Below are 22,453 nucleotides of genomic sequence, written 5' to 3' on the forward strand. Positions count from 1 at the left end.
ATTACATCCAATATTACAGATGATCAGCTCTGGGAAAGCAAATAAGGTTTTGGCAAATCTATGCAGACAGAATAAGCATCAGTGTGTATGTATCTGGATAGGTGCATCATTTTTTTGGGGGATCGAACTGCTCATGTGTGCTATTTTCTCTTCTTCTGGCGATGAGTTGCTAGTTATGTTACACCTCATGCAATTATCTAACAGCTGATTTTGTACTTCAGTGCAACTGTCATTGATTTATCCAGGTAGTTAGATATGCAGCACAGTCAGAGCTGTAACTGCATTATGTGCTGATATCCATGTGGACTGCTTAGTGGTGCTCTCCAGCTGTATCCATCCCACAGTTGTTTCTCTCTGAGAGTGCCATTTTTACCGAGCATCCAATATCATTTATTTTTCCATGACAGAAAATAGTTGAGTGTGAAGTCTGGAAATGCTATTAAATCTAAAGTGTTTCAGGCTTTCTGGGTACAACTCCATTACTCTAGTGTGTATGCATGCTCATATAAGAAGGAAGAGCTTTAAGACATTCATAATCTGTTGTTTATCACTCACTGATACTTCATCAAAAACTTAAATCTGTTAGTAGTGGTGAAAATAATCACTGTTGACGTAGAATGGGAACTCATATCAAAAGTGGAACTGCTGCTTTAATAGAGGCTAAAAAGATATAGTGCAAGCTCAACTGTGTGTATATATATATGCATATATATATAGTTAAACAAGTGGATGTTTTGAAACAAATTATTTAAACCCTCATTTTCTGTGTTATTTTAATATATATTCTGCTTTCCTGTGTAGTACATGAAGCATGTTCATTAAATATCATTCTAATTTTATGAAAATCAGCTCTACATCTAACAATTTTATGTAGATCAATGTCATAGTGTGGTGGAAGAATATCATAATGGATTGCAATGTTCTCTGTTTCTGGTGAAGTGCACTGCTTTGCTTTGGCTTCAAGTACATCTATCTACCTCTTGTAGCAATAAATAAAGCAATGTGCTTTTTTTTGTGAGGCTTAGGATCAGTTTTTGCATGGAGGGCCTTCCAAAGGATGCTTTTCCTGACTGTTGATGAAGCCTTAATGTCACCACTGAGGCATCCACACAGAAGATAAGTCATGTAGTGTTTCAAGTTCTACCATGCTTGCCTTACCTGTGCAGAAACATTGCACATAATTCTGTTTTCACAAACAGATCTTTTCCACAGAAAGATCTGAAGTGGAGCTGGCCTTTATGTTGTATTAGGCGAAATACGGGGATATCGGGCTGTCACGCGACAGGCCCTCCCTAATTTCTGGAAGGATCGATGACGCGTACAAGAGAGGCGTACACGAAGGGCGTAGGTTATATAAGTGTGTGTTTGCTTTAAGAAATCGCCATTTTACCACTCACCCTCTTGGTGTTATTTCGGTAATTGGCCCAGCTGCGGACTTCTAGGGTCTTAAAGTCTACAAATGGTGACCCACCGACGTGATAAGCTGCGATTTATAACAGTGTAGACTGATAAGGAAACTTAGAAAACCTAGAAGAGACGGGGGCAGCTGTTAGCATAACGGCAAGGATCCTACCACGGGCGGCGGTTCATTTCCCTTTGCCGCGGGTGGTAGAAGCCCGGGACGGAGAGATCGTGGCCAAGATTCTTCGTCGGGGGAGAGACAGAGAGCGCTCAGAATCCCCAGGATCTGTCTGGGAAGCGCCCGGGGGCGGCCGGAGACGTGGGCCGGGGCGACATGGAAGCCGTTATTAAGGTAATTCTTCATGCCTGTAAACTTCACTGTGGAAAACAAACTCCTTCTAAGAAGGAGGTTACAGCAGTCCTCTTGCTGCTGGAGAAAGAAGGACTATTAGTATCCCCCTCTGATTTATATAACCCTGACAACTGGGATAGAATTACGACCGCGTTATCTCAGCAAACGCTAGCCATCCGTAGGGTGTCAGAATTCAAGGTCTGGGGATTTATCTTAGAGGCGTTGAAAGCGGCTCGGGAGGAGAAACTCGCAATCCAGCGTGCTAGGGAGCTATTGGGGTTGGAGGCGGGGGGGAATCTTGTCTCTTCTGCAGGTTCGGAAGGGGCCAAGATGGCGCCGACCTCCTCGTCTCCACCCAATGCTTCACCTTCGAGAACAATCCAGAAGGAAGTTGCGCAAGACCGCTCTGACCAGGACGACACCCAGCCCCCACCTCCTTATCCTGCTCGGAACCTATATCCTTCCTTGAAACCTTTTAGGGACGAAGGGGGAGGGCGGCCCCCTGAGGAATGTGGTGATGTCAGTAATGGAGCTGATAACAGCGGGCAGCGGGTGGGCGGTACCTCCCCACCGTCAGATTCTGCCTGCCAAAGTGTTCCCTCCCAAAAGGGGGCGGATCACTCCGCCCCACAAGATAGTGAGCGTGGCTGTGGGTGTGGTGATCTGAAGCGGGCAGCCCAAGAGCCCGCCCAGGGGGGATGTGGCCCCACAGCACCCCCCCTCGTGAGCCTGCCCACACTCACTGATTGGGCTCGGGCGACAGAAGATCTCCAGGCAGCCGACCCGGCAACAACAACGTTTGCCCTTCCGATAGTTGTAAAGCAGGAGGGTTCAGCGTGGACCCCTCTGGATACCAAGGCGATTACTCGCCTTGCTGAATTAGTTAAGAACAAGGGTCTGCGTTCTCCGGTGACTATGTCGGCTGCTGAGGCTCTTATGGCCTCAAGTCGTTTACCGTATGATGTGACCAACCTGATGCGGGTCATTCTTGAACCCGTGCAGTATACTCTGTGGTATGATGAATGGAATAGATTGCTTCAGGTTGTGGTGGCAGAGGCGAATCGCAATGCTGACCACCCAGCCAATGAACGTGAAGGTGAGGGCCGAGGGGCTAGAGTCACCCGGACCACTCTCCCTCGCCTTCTGGGTTTAGCAGATGGTATGGTGGGATCTCCTGATGGCCAGGCAAGGACGCTTAGAGCAGGGGAGCTGGCTGCGCTTACAACTGCAGCCCTCACAGCCCTGCGGACAGTGGCTAAGGTCGCAGAGCCTGTGCTCCCATGGACTGACATCAAACAGGAGCCCTCTGAGTCATTCTCTGATTTTGCAAATCGTTTGCTTCGTGCTGTTGAGGGGTCTGACCTGCCCGAGGACGTTCAGTCCTTGGTCGTGATAGATTGCCTCAAGCAGAGATCGCTTCCGGAGATTCAACAGATAATTAGAGCGGCGCCTGGGACTTTGACCACCCCAGGGCAAATTATTAAGTATGTGTTAGACCATCAGAAAAGCACCCCACTGACTAGTGAGAGTTTTGCGACCGCATCCCCTCTCGACCCCTCTCCTTTGTCATTGGGGGGCGGGGAGTGCGGGCGCGCGGTTAATTCAAGTGGTTGGAGAAGTAGGCGTGTTCCAGACCCGGGGGGAGCGCAAACGTGGTGCTATCCCGGGGGGGGGAGTAGCCAGGTCCAAAGGGGACCGACAGGGCCCGCAGCTGCAAGTTGTTCGCTCGCTGTGGCTCCTGCTGCCTGCCTGTCATGCAGGGGACCGGGGCTCGATTCGCCGGCGCGGAGCCGCTCCGCCTTCCGGCATCGGGCTGCTGGCTGCTGCCGAGAGTTTCGTTTGCCTCTAGCTTTAAACACAGCGGAAACTTTAACGGTGCATGGCCCTGTGCTCTCTCATGACACTGAAAGCCTCGCATGCGTGATTCTCAAGTGGGTGCAATACACACTCTGGAAAGAAGGGTGGATGACAGAGCTTGGGAGAGTGTTGGCAGCTGAGCAGGATGATTCCTTTCACCCTGTGCATGGTATAGGCATGCAGGGGAGGATTGGAGCAGAGTGCTTGGGATATAAGTTTAGTCCTGAGATAATGCAGCTGGTGGGTCTTGATATTCAACCACATGTAAAGACACTATGGGATGTGCAGAATATGGTAGGAACCCTCCAGTGGGTTCGGAGTGCTTTGGGAATGCCTTCAGGATTGAGGAAACCCTTGTATGGTCAGCTAAATGGATCCGATGCAGAAGAACTCAAAAATCGGTCTAACGGAAGGGCTGCAGTTTGGCAAAAGATCGTACAGAGCTGCATGGAAGGATCGCTTGTGCAGCATGAGACTCTTAGTCTCAGGGCGATGGTTTGGCAGGATTCCAACAGTAGTTGGCAGGCTGCTGTCTTCACAAACAGAAAGGTCAGCGTGCAGATGCTTGAGGTGATGGCTGTAACAGCTGCAGTGCACCTCTGGCGAATGATACCCTCTAACATTGTTGCAGATTCCATCTTTGCAATCAAGCAGTTGGCCCGGATGGGCCAGGAGGATCTCTCAAGTACAGAGGCTGCTGGAACTCTGGAAGAGGCCTTGGTCTTCCGCACAGCTCCTGTTGCACCCTTACGTGTGTGTGATCACTCTGGGGTGCCAAGCCTTTTTGCCACAGGTAATGCAACAGCAGATAAAGTTACCAGCACACCTGTCATTGGCCTGGGATCGCTGCAGATCTGGCAAATGGATGTCACCTGGGAGCCTTGCTTGTCTCCCTGCCAATGGTGGGTTATTGCTGTTGAGATTCTAGTTACCTAGTCACTACATATCAAGTACGCATTAATGCAATGAAGGTGCATGTTGCTGTGTGCTGATGAGCTGATGGACGCTATCGAGGATATGGACAGAAAGACTTTGAGGGATGTTCACCATACAGAGAAGATGCATCAGGCGTAAGAAGAATGAAGAGGGATGGAAAACATCGCGGACGAGAATTGCTTCTCGAAAGGTTCCTGACAACAAGAGGACTATTCAGTCACTTGCTCCACACAGTTGTGGTGGTGTTTTCATAACATGGTTGTGCCTTATGCTACTAATTATATTATAGAGAGTTTGTTAAGGTTTAGTTAAGGGTTTGTTAGGAATCTGTAGTGTTGCGTATTGTAACGGGTTAAGTTCTCTTAGCATGGGGAGGGGGAGATGTTGTATTAGGCGAAATACGGGGATATCGGGCTGTCACGCGACAGGCCCTCCCTAATTTCTGGAAGGATCGATGACGCGTACAAGAGAGGCGTACACGAAGGGCGTAGGTTATATAAGTGTGTGTTTGCTTTAAGAAATCGCCATTTTACCACTCACCCTCTTGGTGTTATTTCGGTAATTGGCCCAGCTGCGGACTTCTAGGGTCTTAAAGTCTACACCTTTAAGTCAGCAAGATTCTCATTTGTGGGAATGTAATTTTTCACTAGTTGAGTATATAACCCCCATCTTCAGTCTGTGTTCTGTATGACTGTGTCAGGCTTCTTCAAGAGAATGAATGCCCTCTGATTTCTACCTGAGATCATAGCTGGTATTTTAGCCTTTTCCTTCTGATTTATAAGCTTAATAGGGACTGGAATAATGAAAGTGATATTTCTACAAAAATTTTGGAATACTGAGGGGTTTGTTTGTTTTAAACACAGAAGATATCACATATAAAAATCAATATCATCAGAAGGAATATATATATAAGTTCTTGAGGGACACAAAGATTAATATTTAGACGCTATGCTTATTTTGATACCTGAGAAGCCACTGAGCAATAGACATGAATGGCCAATTCAAGGACTAAATTACTCACCACATGTTGTTGTTTCATTTATCCAAGAGGGAAAAAGTATATCTGTTTTTCCTTCTGAAGATTTTTTTTTTTTGTTCTTATCTTAGTTGCTGTTAATATCCTCTATGAAGTGCTAAACATGTAGTTTCAGAAGTGGTTATTGAAAAATAATTATTAACAGCTGTGTGTAGAGCCAATGATCAGCTAGTATGTGGCTCTTTTTGACTACCTCTATATTTAGGCCTCGGCAAAGAAATTACCAGCTTTACTGCATGAATCTCCTTTGTATCATGCAAGCCAGTTTTAGTGTGAATATTGAAGTGTATGAGCCCTATGTTTTTCTTTTGTGTCAGAATGACTTATGTTCACTGGGCGTTCAAATTACAAAGGAACAAAAGCTCAGTGGGCATTATTTAACTGTTAAATGCTGATGAAGAGCTTGAAGTGAGCTCCTCTCCCAGCTCAGAGGTTGTGGGTGGGAAGTGGTGGTGTTCGTAATAGACCTAGGGCTACTGCTGAACAGTTTCGCGTCAAGTGTTTTGAAGTCAACGGCCTTACTGTAGGGAATAAAGCTCTGTGGTTTTTTATAACCAAAACATAGTCTGTTGTGGCAGTGAGCCCCTTTTTGTCTGCTTATCAGGCTCCTGATTGGGGGAGATCTGGCTAACGATGAAGCTTTATACCTTAAAAACTCTGTTGCCTCTCAAGTGAAGCGCCAAAATATTCACAGTATTCAGGGTAGATGAGGGGAAAGAATGGATTATTAGTGCACTGGGGTGGGGCAAAGTCCTTGTATCTGAAGGACTTTGTGGTTACTACTATTGCTACTAGGAAAAACATCTACCTTTTCTCAAGGGCTCCTGTGAGAAAACATGTTAGTATTACCATAGGTAATGAAGTCACTTAGCAGCCAAGTGCAGTGTGTTTTTTAGGGTTATTTTCTGCTTCCTCAATGCAAAGTGGAAGTGCTGGATTGAATGTTGGTTGTATATCCAAAGTGCCTTCTTTTCCTTTGCTTAAATCCTAAATTCCTTGATACATACCTTAATTTATATCCAAATTAACAGAATCACAGAATCACAGAATTATAGGGGTTGGAAGGGACCTCTAGAGATCATCGAGTCCAACCCCCCTGCCAAAGCAGGCTCCCTACACCACGTCACACAGGTAGGCGTCCAGGCGGGTCTTGAATAGCTCCAGAGAAGGAGACTCCACCACCTCCCTGGGCAGCCTGTTCCAGTGCTCAAATTCTTACCTACGTACTGGATTGGTAAAAATCATTTACAGTCCTGATGTCATGTGTGTGTTCTGCAGTACTTTGGTTTAGGTCTTGTTAGTTAAACCATGAACTTCACTAAAACACATTAAAAATTATCTCCATTCAAGTGATGAAAGTGCTTATGCAATGCATTAAAATGAACTGAAATACTGAGCTACACTTTTCCTTGGTGCTTAATGATAACTTGAAACTACTCATAAGGAAGTGTCTGTCCACCTCAGTTTTGCCTTAAGTTTACTGGTTGTTGTTCTACTGGTATGGATTCTGCAATATATCAAGTGTGGTGAGTGAGGCTTCTGATTCTATTTGTAGTTTTCAAACTCTCCGTGTATAGAGCCAAAATAGGGATGCAAACCTTTGCATTTTTAACCAGGAAATGAGGAATCTACTCATTCTAGAACCTTATAATTAAGCATCAGAACAGCTATTTTATGAGATAAAATGCAGTAAGAAAAAATCCTTTGTGAAGATAATCATGTTCAGAAGTCTTCCTAGAATAGCCTACAAAAAGAAAATGCAACACAGCAACAAATCCTTTGGTTCTTCTCTTATCAGTTGGACAGCTTTGAGATCAAGGAGACCTGCTGTTCCAGTGCCAGCTAAGAAAGTAGCTCTAGATGCCTTTGAAACACCATTGCATCTTATTTTGGCACTTAAATGACATTTGTTGACTGTTAACTTGCATACAAAGATAAGCACAATCTGCAGTTTACAGCTTCTGCACATATCTTCAGGTTCTTATCTCTGAAAACACTGCTTGCCTGTTGTTGCATGTTTGGCAGGCAGCAATGCTTCTGCAATCCCCTGAAGTCACAAGCAAGAGCAGAGTTCACTCTTGTTTCTTTTCCTGTGGGTTTTTAATACATAGCACATTTAGTTCATAGCAGCGCTGCTGCTGCCTGCTTTAAAGGGAGCCGTGTCAGGACTCACTGATGGAATCTCTACATAAAAAATGATTGAGGGATTTTTGTGGTATTTTACCTTCTTAATATGTGACTCAGAGTGGTGTTAAATGGAATTTTGCATGTGTTATGGTTTTTCTTGCTGATTGAATTATTTCTGGAAGGGAAGGAGTTAACCAGTGGGTGTCTGGCAGGAATGCGATCTCCTTAACAGACATCTCTTTTGTTGCAGACCTCTGCAGGATGTTTGATCTGTTGCTTCTCCCCCCACTGCAGTTAGTAGAGTTGGTATTTCATAGAAGAGAGTGATATAACGAGTACTGAAGATCGTGTTCTGTGGTACTTGTCAGGGCTAGAAGAACAGAGAGATCTTGAGTCCAGAAGAAAATGCACAACATAGAAAGGCCATATATTTGATCATCCACAAAGCCTAGGAGAAAGTTAACGTTATCAGTGGAGTCATAGTAGATGGATGGCAATGACCAGGATTGTTCCTAGTCTGAAGGAGTAGCAACTGAGGACAGCTGCTGTATTTAGGATAGTGGAGATAGTAGGTGAAAGAAATGCTGGGGCAGGGTGAAAGCCAACTGCAGCTTCACAGTACATGCTGAAGAGCATCTCATCCTGAAATATCACAGATCTTGAACTATGACCCTACGGATCTTTATAAGTTCTTTCTGAGCTGTATTTTATTTGTCTTTATTAAGAACGGGCATGTTGAAGGGATATGTGAAAACAGCATTGCTTGAGCAACAGGGATCCAAACTGGGATCGTTTTATGCTACTTGGGCAAGCTGGAAATCCCTGGGATTTGAGAGTGTACGTTTCATAATGCACAGGACAGCAACTGACAGCAAGCTAGTAATTTGGACACCAACTGTTAATTGTTTCAGCAAGACAAGAGACAAATCTTTCTGTTCAGCAACTAAAAGTACTTGGAAGTGCCCTGATTGTCAAATTCTAACATACATGAGATTGTGACGTGCATCAAATCAATCCAGAGAACTTCTTCATTGGGTAGAAGTGAAATGAATGTTTTGTATTCTAATGACAGGAAAGAAAATCTTTATGATCAAACCGTCTGAAATATCTGCATCTCTAAGTGCTGCGTTATCCATCAGCTTGCTTGTATACAAACTGCTTTTGATGTTAGTCCAGCTGCTTTACCTCATTCTGTTGCATGGCAGTATATGATAGTTGGTGCAAAAAAAAAAAAAAAATCTACCGAATCCAATATTTTATTTTTCTACAAGCTTTTTCTTTATGGGGGGAAAAAATCACTGCAAACAGTGTTCTGCTTGTAGAACAGCGTGACCTTAAGAGGCCTTTATTGTCTTCTGCTGCTCTGTTTTTCAAGTACCTCTAATGTAAGCCTGCTGGAAAAAAACAAACATGTATAGTATTTGGTTATTTATTTATTTTGTAATAAAGTGAATGCTTTCACAAAGGAAAGAGGAAAGAATAGGCCATAGGCTCTGATGGTACTTACTGTGTTTTTTGAGTCTGTATTAGATGTTCTGATGTAGTTATGCTTTAGTTCTGAATGCTATCGATGTTGCTGAATGAAATCACATGAATCAGATATTTCTATCTCTATAATTCTGAGCACCTCCCAGAGTGCTTGCAAAGAACATAATAGGAGTTGAAGGAATACAAAGTTTTCTTACTCTTCTTTTTTCCCCAGTTTTCACTTGTGCCTCTGTTTCTATATACATCAAAATCCAATGTACCATGTGCTGTAGTTCAGAGGAGGATGAGACTACAATTATTTCAGCTCTTGCAGTGTGTTTTCGAGAGCCTTCAGAGCTGGAAAACACATTGCTAGCTACTAGTGTCTGAACATTCAGGAGTAGAACTTAAACATTATGATATTTAAAATGGGAGATCTGCACAGATGTAATTGTAAAAGGCAGAACAGTATGGCATAATTTTGCTGCGTTAAGTGTCTTGTACATCCTATATATATGTGTGTGTGTATATGTATATATTGTTCTCCAAATAAAATGATGTCTTGTACTTTAAACATGATACTGCTGTTGTATGTCCTTTGGAGGCTGGCTATTTCTGAAAACAGCCAGTGAAAATTCAGAAGTTTAATTCCGCATTGGAATCTGTTTATCTAAACTCAAGGACTTATGCATGTCAATATGCAGTATGGTCTCAAACTCTCCCATTTGCTTTCAATTCAAGTAAATATTGATCTCACAGAGGATTTCAGGGAAAGCATCAGATAATTCACAGGTAGTGATATTGGAATGCTATGGCAAATATCAGAACTGATCACAAGTGCTCTAATACAGAATGAGAGATAATGTGCAAATGCATTTACGCAAGTACTTAAATCTCAAGGTTTAATGTGAATGGCACATTTAAGTCTTTTTTTTAAGCATTCTCAACCCCTGTGTAATAAGTGCTTCTGAAACGACACTGTGTCAAGATGGTGAATTATTGCTTAGTTTGCACTTCATTCACTAGTAATAGTTAATATGCTTAAAGTGTGGTTTTTATGTTCATTTACAATGTTGGGTTGCTTGAATTCCATTTAATGGCACTCTATACAAAACAGAAGAAAAAACACACAACCCTCTTGTCCTGTAATAGAAATATGCTTCTTATAAAGCATGGAGATTCCAGATTATGAACTACATGCACCTTTGGTTCAAAAGCTATTCAGCCAGACTGGCTTAGGTGCATATTTTAAAGCATATAGTGAACTTTCAAGAAGAGTTTCAGACTATTGGAAGTCAAATGTCTTCCTGCAGTGTTACTGGTTTGTTATAATATATATATAAATATATAGGTTGTACCATTGCAGATCATAAAACTTCCTTTTGGTGCTTTTAACTTGCAGAATTTTCGAGTACTTTCTGGATAATGATGATAACAAAAGGTTCAGCCTGCGTGATTTGAACTTCTTGTATCTACAAATAACGTTTTCCAGTTTAAGGATGTGTATTATTATGCATATTCACGCAAGACTGAGGAGCCTTAGCATATTTGGTAGTGAATGGCTGAGCCGCTTTTGAAAGGAAAAAGCAGGGTATAAACAACATAATGCACTCTAGTTTTTAAGGGCTTTTAAAGCTCGTCTGTAGCAACGGAGCTGCTCTGAATTATGTACCCTCCCTGCTGTCGCTGTCTGTGGGGCAGGTTTAAAGCACGGGGCGATGGGTTGACTGTTGGACTAGATTATCTTTTCCAACCTTGATGACCCTATTCTATGGTTTTCTCACAGTCAATGGATTCGTTTCATCACTATGGGGGTCCCTCTGATTACTGTGCAGCGAGGAATGCTTCTGTCCCCTAAACGACAACGAAGTTAACAGATGCGGTTCTAAAGCTTTCAGCTGCTAATGAGCTGCTAACGTTTCACTGCATTGTGTTGATGTGAGTCTCGGAGTGTTCTGGTTGAGAATGGGGAAAACAGAACTAGAACTGTGGTGCTTGGTCCTGTCCTTTATTTGTCAGCTCATATATTTGAAATCCACAAGTGATTTGCAGAACGTATCTTCCTCCTTCTTCCCTTTTCGGTGCTGGCTGAATCTCACCTTTGCTTTCTCCCTTATTCCCATCAGACACGATTTCTATTTGGATCAACACCTTGCAGTTGTGAGGGTAATACTTCTCATGCCCTTTTCTCCTTCCTGTACTAATAACAGAATTGCACAGCTGCTAAGCAGAATAAGAAAGGGGATTGCAGGTTTTTTGGTTTAATCTTTAGAAGCCAATATTTTCTACCTCAGCTGAAAGTTTTTATGTGGACACAAGGAGCAGCTTAAGAAATGTCACCAGCTTCTAGGTGATTGTCCCCATCTGCTCAGCTCTTGTGAGGCCCCATCTGCAGTACTGCATCCACGGCTGGGGCCCCCAGTACATGAAGGATGCAGAGCTCTTGGTGTGGATCCAGTGGAGGCCACTGAGATGATCAGAGAGCTGGAGCACCTCTCCTATGAGGAAAGGTTGAGGGAACTGGGCTTGTTTAGTCTGGAAAAGAGAAGGCTCCAAGGAGGAATGGTTTTAAAGTGAGACGGGAGGTTTAGGTTAGATATTAGAAGGAAGTTTTTCACTCTGAGGGTGGTGACGCACTGGAACAGGTTGCCCAAGGAGGCTGTGGATGTCCCATCCCTACAGGCATTGAAGGCCAGACTGGATGTGGTTCTGGGCAGCCTGGTCTGGTAGTTGACGACCCTGCCCACAGCAGAGGGGTTGAAACTGGATGATCATTGTGGTCTTTTTCAATCCAGGCCATTCTATGATGATTCTATGATTCTTTTTTACTTCAGATTCTAGTTTCAATTACAAAGCAAAGCACAACTTCCAGTCCTGCAAAGTAATAATAATAATAATAATGAAGTAGACATCCTGTTTCAACTGCCAAACACTCTGAGACATCATCATGGTGGTGATTTCTGCTTCGAATCTCATCTGCACTGGGAGATAGCAAAATCTTCTGCTGACACATGGCTGAGATTGTGGAAGTAAAGCTGCAAGTTCCAAGGCACTGATAACAGGGTAGCAAGCTAATAGATTAACTTCTGGAATCTACTTGTTTTATGACTTGTCTGTTGAATGCTAAGATATCTTGCAGGGGTGTGCTGTACTGAAAGACATCATTCAAAATTTCAACACAGTAAGGAAAGCTGCATGTTTTATTTTACTGAGGGGAATTTGTAAGCAAATGTGGGGATGCTGTACCTAATATGTACAAATTGTGTAGGTAAATTTATTCCGTGAATCTTTGTTTAACTTTCATATATTTAGTTGTGGCATTGTGCCTAAAGATGCTTTTGCAGAATGTCAAATTTAGTCTTCTTACATCTTAAAAGATAATTACAAAGTTAAGAAGTCTTACACACTTGCTTAAGTCACCTTATATTTACTCCAACGTTGTAGCTCATGTTAATCTTGGTTTTTATGAATGAAGCTAGAGTAATTATAGGATGTCTACTTGAGCAATGGCTCTTGGACTTTCTTTTATATCAGAATTGATTGCTGCCCTGCCCTTTCCTTGGTTCAGTCTTGTTTGGTTAAATCCAAGCCAAAAAGAGCTTCAGCTGCAGCAATAAAGTTTCCAGCTTTCTTTATTTCTGACTCCCCCATGGTGAACATCACCATTAGTCTTCCTCAAAGAAGTGAACAACAAAGCTATGCCTCTATCTGAAGGAACACAACCCACCCATCACAACTGTTGAGTCTTTGCAAGTAGGACCAAGGTATAATAAAGTGCCAAGGTTAACTACCTGCTAAGGCTATTCATGCAGTGAGGGGGTTTGTGCAGCTAATTAGAGTTTTATTCATAGGCATTGCTTGTTTGAGGAAGGGGGCAAATAGTTCTTTTTCTTACTTCTGAATGTGTGTGGATTAGAATCCTGTTTAGCTGGATAAAACTTATTCATTTATAATTTTTAAAGATGTATCAAATGACATTTTTTTGATTACTGATATTAAGAGATGGGGGGAAAAAAAAAAAGCTATATGTACTGTGTTAATATTTAGCTGTTTTTAGAGCAGAGTTAATTGCAAAAAATACCTCAGTATTTTCTCTCCTGAAGATTTTGTGTACTAAACCTGTCTCTGTTCCCTTAAAGGGTAACGAGAGGAGAAGAACAGGTATCTGAGCCAAGGAGATTGCAATCGATTTCTTGAGGTCAGGGCAGGAATCAATCCTTCACCTAAATTTATTACTTTACTATCAGGGCACCTGCTCTCTTAATCCCAGGTAGTTATCATCTCCTATTTCTGGATTATTTTCTAGCTTTCCTTGGAAGCTTTTGCTATCTGTAACTTGAAAGGACTTCAAGAAAATGAGTGTTGAAATACAAGTTTAATTGCTGTTCAGTTAAGTTTGGTAATGAACCCATGTCAGTTTGAACAGACTGTTTTTAAACATTCTAATGACATAAGCATGCCAATAGCAGTTATACCAAGAACCCGACATGGCCCCTCTATCCATTATTCCTAGGGATGAGTAGATGAGCTTTTGTGCTTTTCTTTCACCTCCAGAGTTTTGCAGACACAGAAGAATGTGGGAATAAAGGCTGCAATACTCTTCCAAAATCTTTGTTTAATTTGCAAAATGCTCATGATCATCTGGTATAAAAGGCTTGCTCTTGACTGCTTGATTTTCTGATATGTTGCCAGTTGAGTAGGAAATGGCAGATGGCTGATGAGTAAGGAAGGTTTTTCCTTGACGAGCCAATCAAGTTGGCTACCTTCATATTGACTCTTCATTCCAACTTAGTGCGTAGAAAGAATGATGCTGTGGGATCTGTTCTGGAAGCAATCAAATTGGTGGAAGTTTTTGTTATAGAGACTACTCAGCAGCTTTCCTGTGAGCTTTTGTGAAGTGTTCTTGGGCTCCTCATGTCCATCCTGCCTATCAAGCTGGAAGGTTTTCTGCTAGGGTGGGCTTTAATGAAATGCTGAGAGTGGATACCAAGAGGGAGGGGGACATTTGAATTAGAATGTTCTGTAGAACAGAGAATGATTGGAAGCAATGCATTTATATAATAAGTTATTATTTTATCCTGGGAGAAAGCCATTTATTTATTTCTTATGTTATTTCCCCCTGAGAAATGAGGGATCCATTCAGGGAATTATAAATAAACCTGAGCAACCTGTAAGATATGTTACTCAAGGAGAAATCAGAAATGAACGTGATTTTAAGCACTTTGCTCGGCTGGTACTTGGAAGTACTATCTATAGCATATAGAGACGTGCATTTATGGATGCCAACTGGCATATTTAAAAACAAAGTCAAATGGGTAGTATAAGTGGGCAACTAGAGAAGACTGAAAATGTTGCAGGCTCAAGAGGAGAAGAAAAATACAGAAAGCAGAGGAGAAAGACAAAAGGAAAGTTGCAGTAAAGGTTATGGTAAATAATAAGAAATTTATAAGCAACAAAAGGTCAATGGAGAAGAAGACTAGGCCTCTTTGATGGCAGCAGTAATTTATTGACCAAAGAAAGCGGAGTGCTAAGAAATTAAATGAGTTCCGTTGCAGCGCTTGCAAAAGAGAACCAGGGTGAGATGCCAGAACCAGTCATAAATTTTCCCAGAGTGCAGAGCAGTAGTGGATAAAACAGGGGTTGTGCCAAAATAGGTGCTCTAAAAATTAGTGTTTGAACCAGAGAGTTAGCTAGATTGCACGGCTGAAGGTTGCAAGTCTGTCTACATCAGAGCTGTGCCTAACGTTGGGAAACTGAGCTTGATGGTGGTGTGATGGGAACTTGGCACTTTGTCTTGTTGATGCTGAACAGCTTGTTTTTAAAGTTGAAGCTTAAACTTCTGACCTTTGCAATGTAAAGGACTATGTTCCTGCCAGTCATTTGGATTTGATAGAGCTGGTGCAGGGCTAGGGATGCCATGGGAAATGAATCATGTATGTGAGAAATTGTATTATCCTCTGGGTATGACTATACTATGACTATATTAACTGAAGCAAGGCTGTAGGAGTTTACAGTATATCCTCTGCGACCATTGATATAGGATGACTCTCACAGTAATAGATCTCCTCCTTGGAATAAGAGGAACAGAGCTTGCCCTTGTCTTTAAAACTGTTTTTTTTTTTGTTTTTTTTTTTTTTCTCTAATGGCTTTCTTGTTTCACGCAAGTTGTGTTAATGATTACTAAACAGTTGCAGCAGAGGAGGATTAGGAAGTGGTTCTGTCTTTGGTTGCACCCTCATATTTGGCAGGACTTCTTCCCTTCCTATTTTTTCCTTGTTTGGATTTTCTCATCTCTTTGTTTTTTTTCCTCCCTGTCCTTTTCTGCCTGTTCTCTTCCCTGTCCCTCATAGGTTCTGCTAACTGGAACATCTGAAGAGCTACTTTTAATCAGCGTGGAATTGATAAGTAAAATGCAGGCTGTTCTCTGCAAAAATCAGAGAGATGCATATTTGCATGTGCTATGAAGGAGAGCTGCTGGGAAGTCTGCAGATGCTATTTCACTCACTTAAATAAATGCAGCTTTGTGTACAGCTAGAAGATGGCTTGGATTTCCTTCTGGGCACTGGGCGGGGGCTGGGAGAGTGTTTTGCTGTTTCTTCCCCCAAGAGCAGCTGTAAGACTATAGTATTTAATATTTCAACTGTCTCATCACAGCTGCTTAGTAGCTCTTGTATTTGATTGATGCTATTTTGGGTATTATTTTCAGCAAGGAAAGATATAGTCTATCTCTGGTTTCTGAGCTCAGAGCTTCAATTTAGCTTTGACAGAACTGATTGGGAAGCTGCAGCCCACACTGTGTGCTATGTTGGTCACCCACTCAGTTCATTCTGCAACCTGACAAGGTTGGAGATGTGCTGTGTGCCTGTGTTACCAGAGTGCTGCCAGTTTTCATTCCAAGGAGCTGTCACAGAAACCATAACTGAACTGAAGAGCAAACTATGCTTGGAGAAGGAATATGCTGTTTTGTTCCAATGCAGAAGTTGTTGCCTTGCTTGCATTCCTAAGGAAGTTAGTGGATGCTAATTAACTCAAAAGAAGTTTAGTATATGGGTCAACTGAAATAAAACCTGGGAGGATGGCTCGCATCTCACTTGCAATTAGAATATAGAGACTTGAGGAAGTTGACTTGTAAGAAGGAAGACATGTCCTCAATACTGGACTAAGTACATCCTACCATAATATCAACTTCTCTTCCTTAGTAAAAGTGCTTATCCACTTGCAGGCTCTTAATTTCTCATGTTAAGCTGTGATGGTGTTGGGCAGTGTCAGCATATGGTATTGCTAATGTGTTACCAGACTTCTTCAGAGGTTGCGGCATGCAGTAATGAATAGAATAATTCCTCTACCTGCTTTAATCCTTAGGGAATTTTTGTGTGACTTAATTATTTAAACCCTCATCCATTGCAATAATTTATTTGCATATAATCTCAATGTATTTTTTTTTTTTTTATTTTTGGTGAAGGCTTTACAGAGGTGTTAAACATATTACTGTATAATGACAGAAACCTTCTTTAAGGTTAATCCTATATTTGAATTCCACAGTAATGATACTATTTATGCAGTAAGGGACTTCAAAGCAAGTCCATTTATCTCTGGAATTGTCATTTTAATGACAGTAAGCAGAAGAGCTGAGAGGGAATATTCAGGAGGAATCCCAGCTTGGGACATCATATCCAATAAGTCTTTTAAAGCCAGTGATAGCTACTTTCTGTTTAATGGTGCCAGAAAATTGAGATACTGATTAACAATTTGGCAGGGTTCTACTAAGTACTGCACGGTGCTGGAATTTTCTGTGTGTGACAGCTCCTTTCAAATCTGCTTAATGAACAAGGATTGATTAATGAACAGGGTTAATTTATTAATATAATATATGGGTCCTTCCCTTCTGTTCCCCTTTTCTTCAGCGTTGCTGGCCTTAGCTCCCTGGGTGGCACACTGTGTGCCAACAGCATTGAGTGAGGACAGGAGAGAACTTGTGCAGAAGCAGAGTTTTCCAAGGGTATTACTTGGTTGATGTGAGTTTGCTGTGAGCAGAATTGAGGAAGAATATTATGGAGCAAAATTTGGGCAATGCATTGTCCTTCTGACAGTGGTTTTCAGCTCTGTATAAGGATGTAAAGGAAGCATGCCTCCTGGGAGCTGAACTGAGATTAGTGTGTGCTCATCTTCTTGACACAACTGCAGCATAAAAAGCATCACCAGTATGTGTATAATGAGTCTAAATATGGATATAACAAACAATTCTGATGAGTGCTGAATGTGTCAGAATACTTGAAGTCCTCAGCTATAATGCTGGTTTTGGGTGGCCTCATTTTCACCAAAATTTTACTGTTGGACATTCGTTTTCAATGAGATCTGCCCTCCATCTGTTAGAGAGATGCATCTTCGTTGGAATTAGGCATATAATCTATTTTTAATAGGTTTTCCACTACCTTAAGCAACTGAGAACATCAGTTGAAGCAGGGAGCTTTCTTCAACTATAATTTGTACTAATCATGCTTCTTATACTGAAACTATGTGAATACACAGCTGGCTGGGAGGCTTCCTAGTTGTATGTAGTATGCTTAGATCTCTTCCACTGTTATTTTAAAGGAAGCAATGTTAGAATTGTACAAGAGAAAAATAATGTGGTGTGCACCCCTCATAACAAAATAATGATACCTAGTTGTTGCTATATGTTGCTTTCCACCATCTTTTACTTGCAAGCTTTTCTTGGCGGACTTATCCCACGTGATTACCAATACCAATGTGCTTAGGAGGCACCATTTGATTAATGAATGCTGATTGTGAGTTATTCATTAGACTTCTTACCTTTGAGGCTGTCCTAATTATCTAAATGAACAAGCTGTCCTGTCAGTACATAGACAGATTGTGATATTTTAAAAACAAAAATAGGATGAGAAGGATGCTAATCATGTTCAAATAACTAGTGGAAGGATGGTAGACTGTTCAGGATTTTATACTTACGGGAAACTTGGTTCCACTTCTATTTTGCATGGCTTATACATAAGATCAGTTAAACATGGCATGGAATTTGATGTATATGAATCAAATCCTAGAAAGGCTTTTGCAATCATGAATTGGAGTGAGAACAAAATATTCATTGCCTTGCTCTTCATCAGACTGAGGAAGTTAATATCCTTTTAATGACTTATCTCATTGGTTTTATCTCTATTTGGGGCTGGAAGATAAACAAGATATTTTTGAGATGTTACCTACTACCTCTCTACCGTTAATGCTGCAAAAACAGAGCTGTGCCAAACATGGTTAGAAGAACTGTTCTCATTTAAGCTTTTCTTCAATCAGTTGCACTGAGGTACAGGATGTATATTGTGGAAAGACTTCAACAGTCCTCAAGAACTATGAGGAAATGGGAGTGAGCTGGGAGGAGGTCCCAATTAACCTAAAGTTCTCCATTAAGATCACTGTTTCCAAATATGCTTTAATAAGCTTTCAATAATCAAAGCCCACTTCCATAGGTATTTTTCAGGCTTCACTGAGTGGTTAGTGCTGTGTCTTTGTGGTCTGAGAAGTTAAATGATTCATACCTTACCAGTGTTCAAACTGCTTGTACAGTCTGTACTTTTTATTTATCTAATTGATTTCCCTGCTTCGAGACACATATCCCAATATTTTAAAGGCTTTTTTTTCCCCATTCATTTTTTTTTCCTGTTAGGTATATCCGCCTCTTTCTAGACTGTGGAAAATACAGAACAGCAGGTACGGTGTGCTTACCTGCATTGAAAGAATCATAAGAGAAACAGAACCATCACAGTATGGTTTGGGTTGGGAAGGACCTTTAAGATCATCTCGTTCCAACCCCCTGCTATAGGTAGGGGCACCTCCCGCTAGACCAGGTTTCTCAAAGCCCCATGCAAACAGTCCAGGCCTGTTTATCAGAATTTGAAGACTTGACTATAATGTTTTTTGGGGGTTATCAAAATGAGAAGTACTTAATGGATGTTTTCTTTGCTGTTCTATCAGCTCTTCAGGGCTGAGCTGGAGCCCTTTTGCAGCTTCCCTAGATGTTGAATTATCACAATAATAACGCTGATTATGTGTTGCTTATGGCTGCCCTTGGTGACCAGGTTAAGTGTCAGGAAGTCTGTACACTCTGTCTTCAGTTTTGAGTCTCTCCAAGGCATGGTGAAACGATGTGATAATGAATTACTCCTTTCCTCTCTGATTGAGTAGCTTGACTTTTGATCCACTACAACTAAGAGTGGAAGGAAACTGTTGTGTTAATTTGGAAGAGCAGAAACACTACAGATGAAGAATGGCACATCTCTCTGGAGTTTCTTTTACACGTGTGCTTTTAAAAAGACATATTCAAAAACCTTATATATATTAATAGTGCTCTTATGAAATAATAGATAAATAAATGTTTGGATGGGTCGTTGAATTAATTTCCTTTTAGCCCCCTGGTCCCTGATACTGTAGATCATTCTGACTTCTTGAGAAAGGACTGAATGACATGGCAAAGACTGCAGGAACTTAAGAACTGAGGATTCTCCTCAGTGATCCTACCACTATGCGAAATGATCACGACAGATCTTTGCCAGCCCTCATTCACTTTACATTGTAACAGATTCATATTAGGTCTTATTCAGAAACCTGACTACATTTTACTTTAAATTTCCTCTGATGCAGTACCTTGCCAATAAAAGATCATTAGTTGGGTTTATGGACCAGCAGCCTCTCTCCTGAGGCCAGAAATAAATCTTTTTCACTTGCTCTTCTGCAATTTGGCTCTCTTTGAACAGTTTGAATATATTCAATGAATGCTAGCAATGGAGGTGATTGATCATCAGGCTTCTGTTTTAATTCTGGGGGTTGCTAGCGAAGTAATTAAAAAAGACTGTCATTCTAAGAAAGCATTCCAGTATTCCTTTGTTAATATGGCAGGTATACAAGTAAAAATTAATGGCAGCAACTTTCTATGAATGTTAACGCCCGATAATTAAATTAATGGCTCCAACATCTATATTTCTTTGAGTTCTAATTATTGCCCAAAGCTTAGTAGCTTAAGAACAGGAAGACTGTTTTCCCTGTCTGTACTCAGTCTTCAACACATGTATCAGACCAAATGTCTCTTACTCAATAAACAATAACAAAGCTTAGAAGCCTTTGATATCAATTAGGTAGTATAAGAAGTCTTTACAAGTCTTAAAGCTTAAATAAGATGGTCTCTGAAACTGCATTTGAATCTATTTGTTTTGAAAGCCTGTTTAAGAAATCTCTCTGGATTATGTGTGGATTGCATGTTCCAGCATTGTCTCAGCCTTCACATTCAGTAATGTGAATTAGCTACACTTTGCAGCTGCTTTTACCACACACGTGTTTGCAGTAGGCAGAAAGTAGCATAGACTGTAAGCTTTAGCAGCCTACGGGTAATTGTGTCTTTGTGGGTGAGTGTCCAAAATTGAGCTTTTGACGTACCAAGCTCAAATTAGCTGCAACTAGTTTTGGGCTGGTTGTCAACTCTGATAACACCTGAACTAAAACAGAGGATTTTTGATGTGTGGTGACATGAGACAGCAGACACAGGCTGGCTGTGTGCTGTGCTTCTGCACCTCAGCTGTTAGGTGTCTGGAGACCCAGAAAGATGAAGACAATGACTGGAGTAAAAGCATCTGAAACACATGGTGGGTGTTAGTAGGGGGGGATGCTCAGGGACTTCTGCTGGTGAGATCCCTTAACTGTGAAGCATGGTGTGAATCAGTGTGTCTTTCTACCTGATCTTGCTGGTCCTGCAGTGGTGAAATTAGGAGTGTAATGCTGCACAAGGAGAAATAGGGATACCATGAGTGAATGTTAAACAGTAAAGTGGAATGAAACTGGTCTCAATGGCTCTTTAATAAATCCCAGAATCCACATTGGCAATAGACAGCCACATTCTGTGTCACCTTAGACAGCAGCATTCAGGCTTGTGGATTCTTAAGGTTGCATCAAATGCACAGCTGGGCTCTTAGTGTAAGGGGGAAAGAAATTCACCTTGCCCACTTTGTGCATGTCATAGGAAAAGCTGAGAGTGGAGCCCATAAGGAGTTTGACATGTGCTTGGTTGTTCTGTTGAGATGTTGCTGAAAAGCAGCTTGGTTTAGAAATTGTGGACAACATAAACCAGCTCCAAGTCTGCAATAATAGCTGCATAAATTAGGCTCTGATCTAGCTATACAGAGATTGCAAAGGCTATTGGGTGGAGATAATTTCATTATGTATACTGGTCTACAAACATCCCAATTCATGTGCAGTTAGCAGTGAAGCAAAACCAGGTTTTCTTAATTAGATTCAATGTTTATTTTTCAATTTATTTTTACATTCCTTGAAAGACAAGAGGAATATGTGCTAAAACAGAAGTTTAATTGCTGTAGGAGTGGGAAAAAAAAAGGCAAGATAAAGATACAAGATAAAGGCAATTGAATGGTGTGGCAATGATAGTCATACTGGTACCTGACTGCTCAGAACCTGCAGTAAATACTACAGACTTGATTTGGTAAGCAGATCGTGAATTGCCTTAAACACTGTATTGATTTAAAATACATATTACTGCAAATAAGACGAGGCTAGGATTATTACCACCACCACTTTATCAAATGCATCATGGACTGTCACAGCTGTCTTTGGACTTCATTTTTTCCTACTGCATTAAAGTTACAGAAGCTGAAAAATCTTAATTTCTTTAGAAACTGAGATCAATTGAATATAAATGCTAATAGCAGAATAAAGTACCTTTTGAGGTTCTGAACAGAGACGCAGAATTTCATGATGCATCTTTATTTCACTAATACTTTGTGTTACTGATGCTGTCATTAACAGCAAATACCCCAAAGCTACTGAAAGCAGAAGGTCAAGGGATGCTCTGAGTGTGAGTTTTAAGTATCTTTAGGTTTCTTATTTTAAAAAAAGCAAAAGCTTTTATTGCTTCTCCGACACTAAATAACCATGTACTGACATAATGAAAGAACCAAAGCAGAATTACCATTTGTATTAGCTTTCTGTTATTGCTGTCAGTGTGTTCTTCTATGTAGCTATCAGGATGAGAGGTAATGGCCTTAAGTTGTACTGCAAGAGGTTCGTGTTGGTTATTAGGAACTACATCTCCTCAGAGCAGTGATGAAGTGGCACAGGCTGCCCAGGGAGATGGAGGAGTCACTGTCCCTGGGGCTGTTCCAGAACCTTGGAGATGTGGCACTGAGGGACGTGGTCAGTGGGCACGGTGGGGATGGGCTGGGGTTGGACTCAGTGATCTTAGAGATCTTTTCCAACCTTCGTGG

General features: G+C 41.4%; 1 protein-coding gene across 2 annotated transcripts in view; it reads left to right on the plus strand.

Annotated features, from left to right (window-relative positions):
• Nucleotides 1-1,620: 1,620 nt before the first annotated feature.
• LOC140253492 (leucine zipper protein 2-like) overlaps nucleotides 1,621-22,453 on the plus strand; it is a 151,924-nt gene continuing 131,091 nt past the window's right edge. For both annotated transcript variants that reach the window (XM_072339119.1, XM_072339117.1), the window contains exon 1: nucleotides 1,621-1,753. The gene's annotated coding sequence lies outside the window, so the exon portion shown is untranslated. The remainder of the gene's footprint in view (nucleotides 1,754-22,453) is intronic.

Source organism: Excalfactoria chinensis, chromosome 5 (genome assembly GCF_039878825.1).
Source record: "Excalfactoria chinensis isolate bCotChi1 chromosome 5, bCotChi1.hap2, whole genome shotgun sequence".
Lineage (NCBI taxonomy): Eukaryota > Metazoa > Chordata > Aves > Galliformes > Phasianidae > Excalfactoria > Excalfactoria chinensis.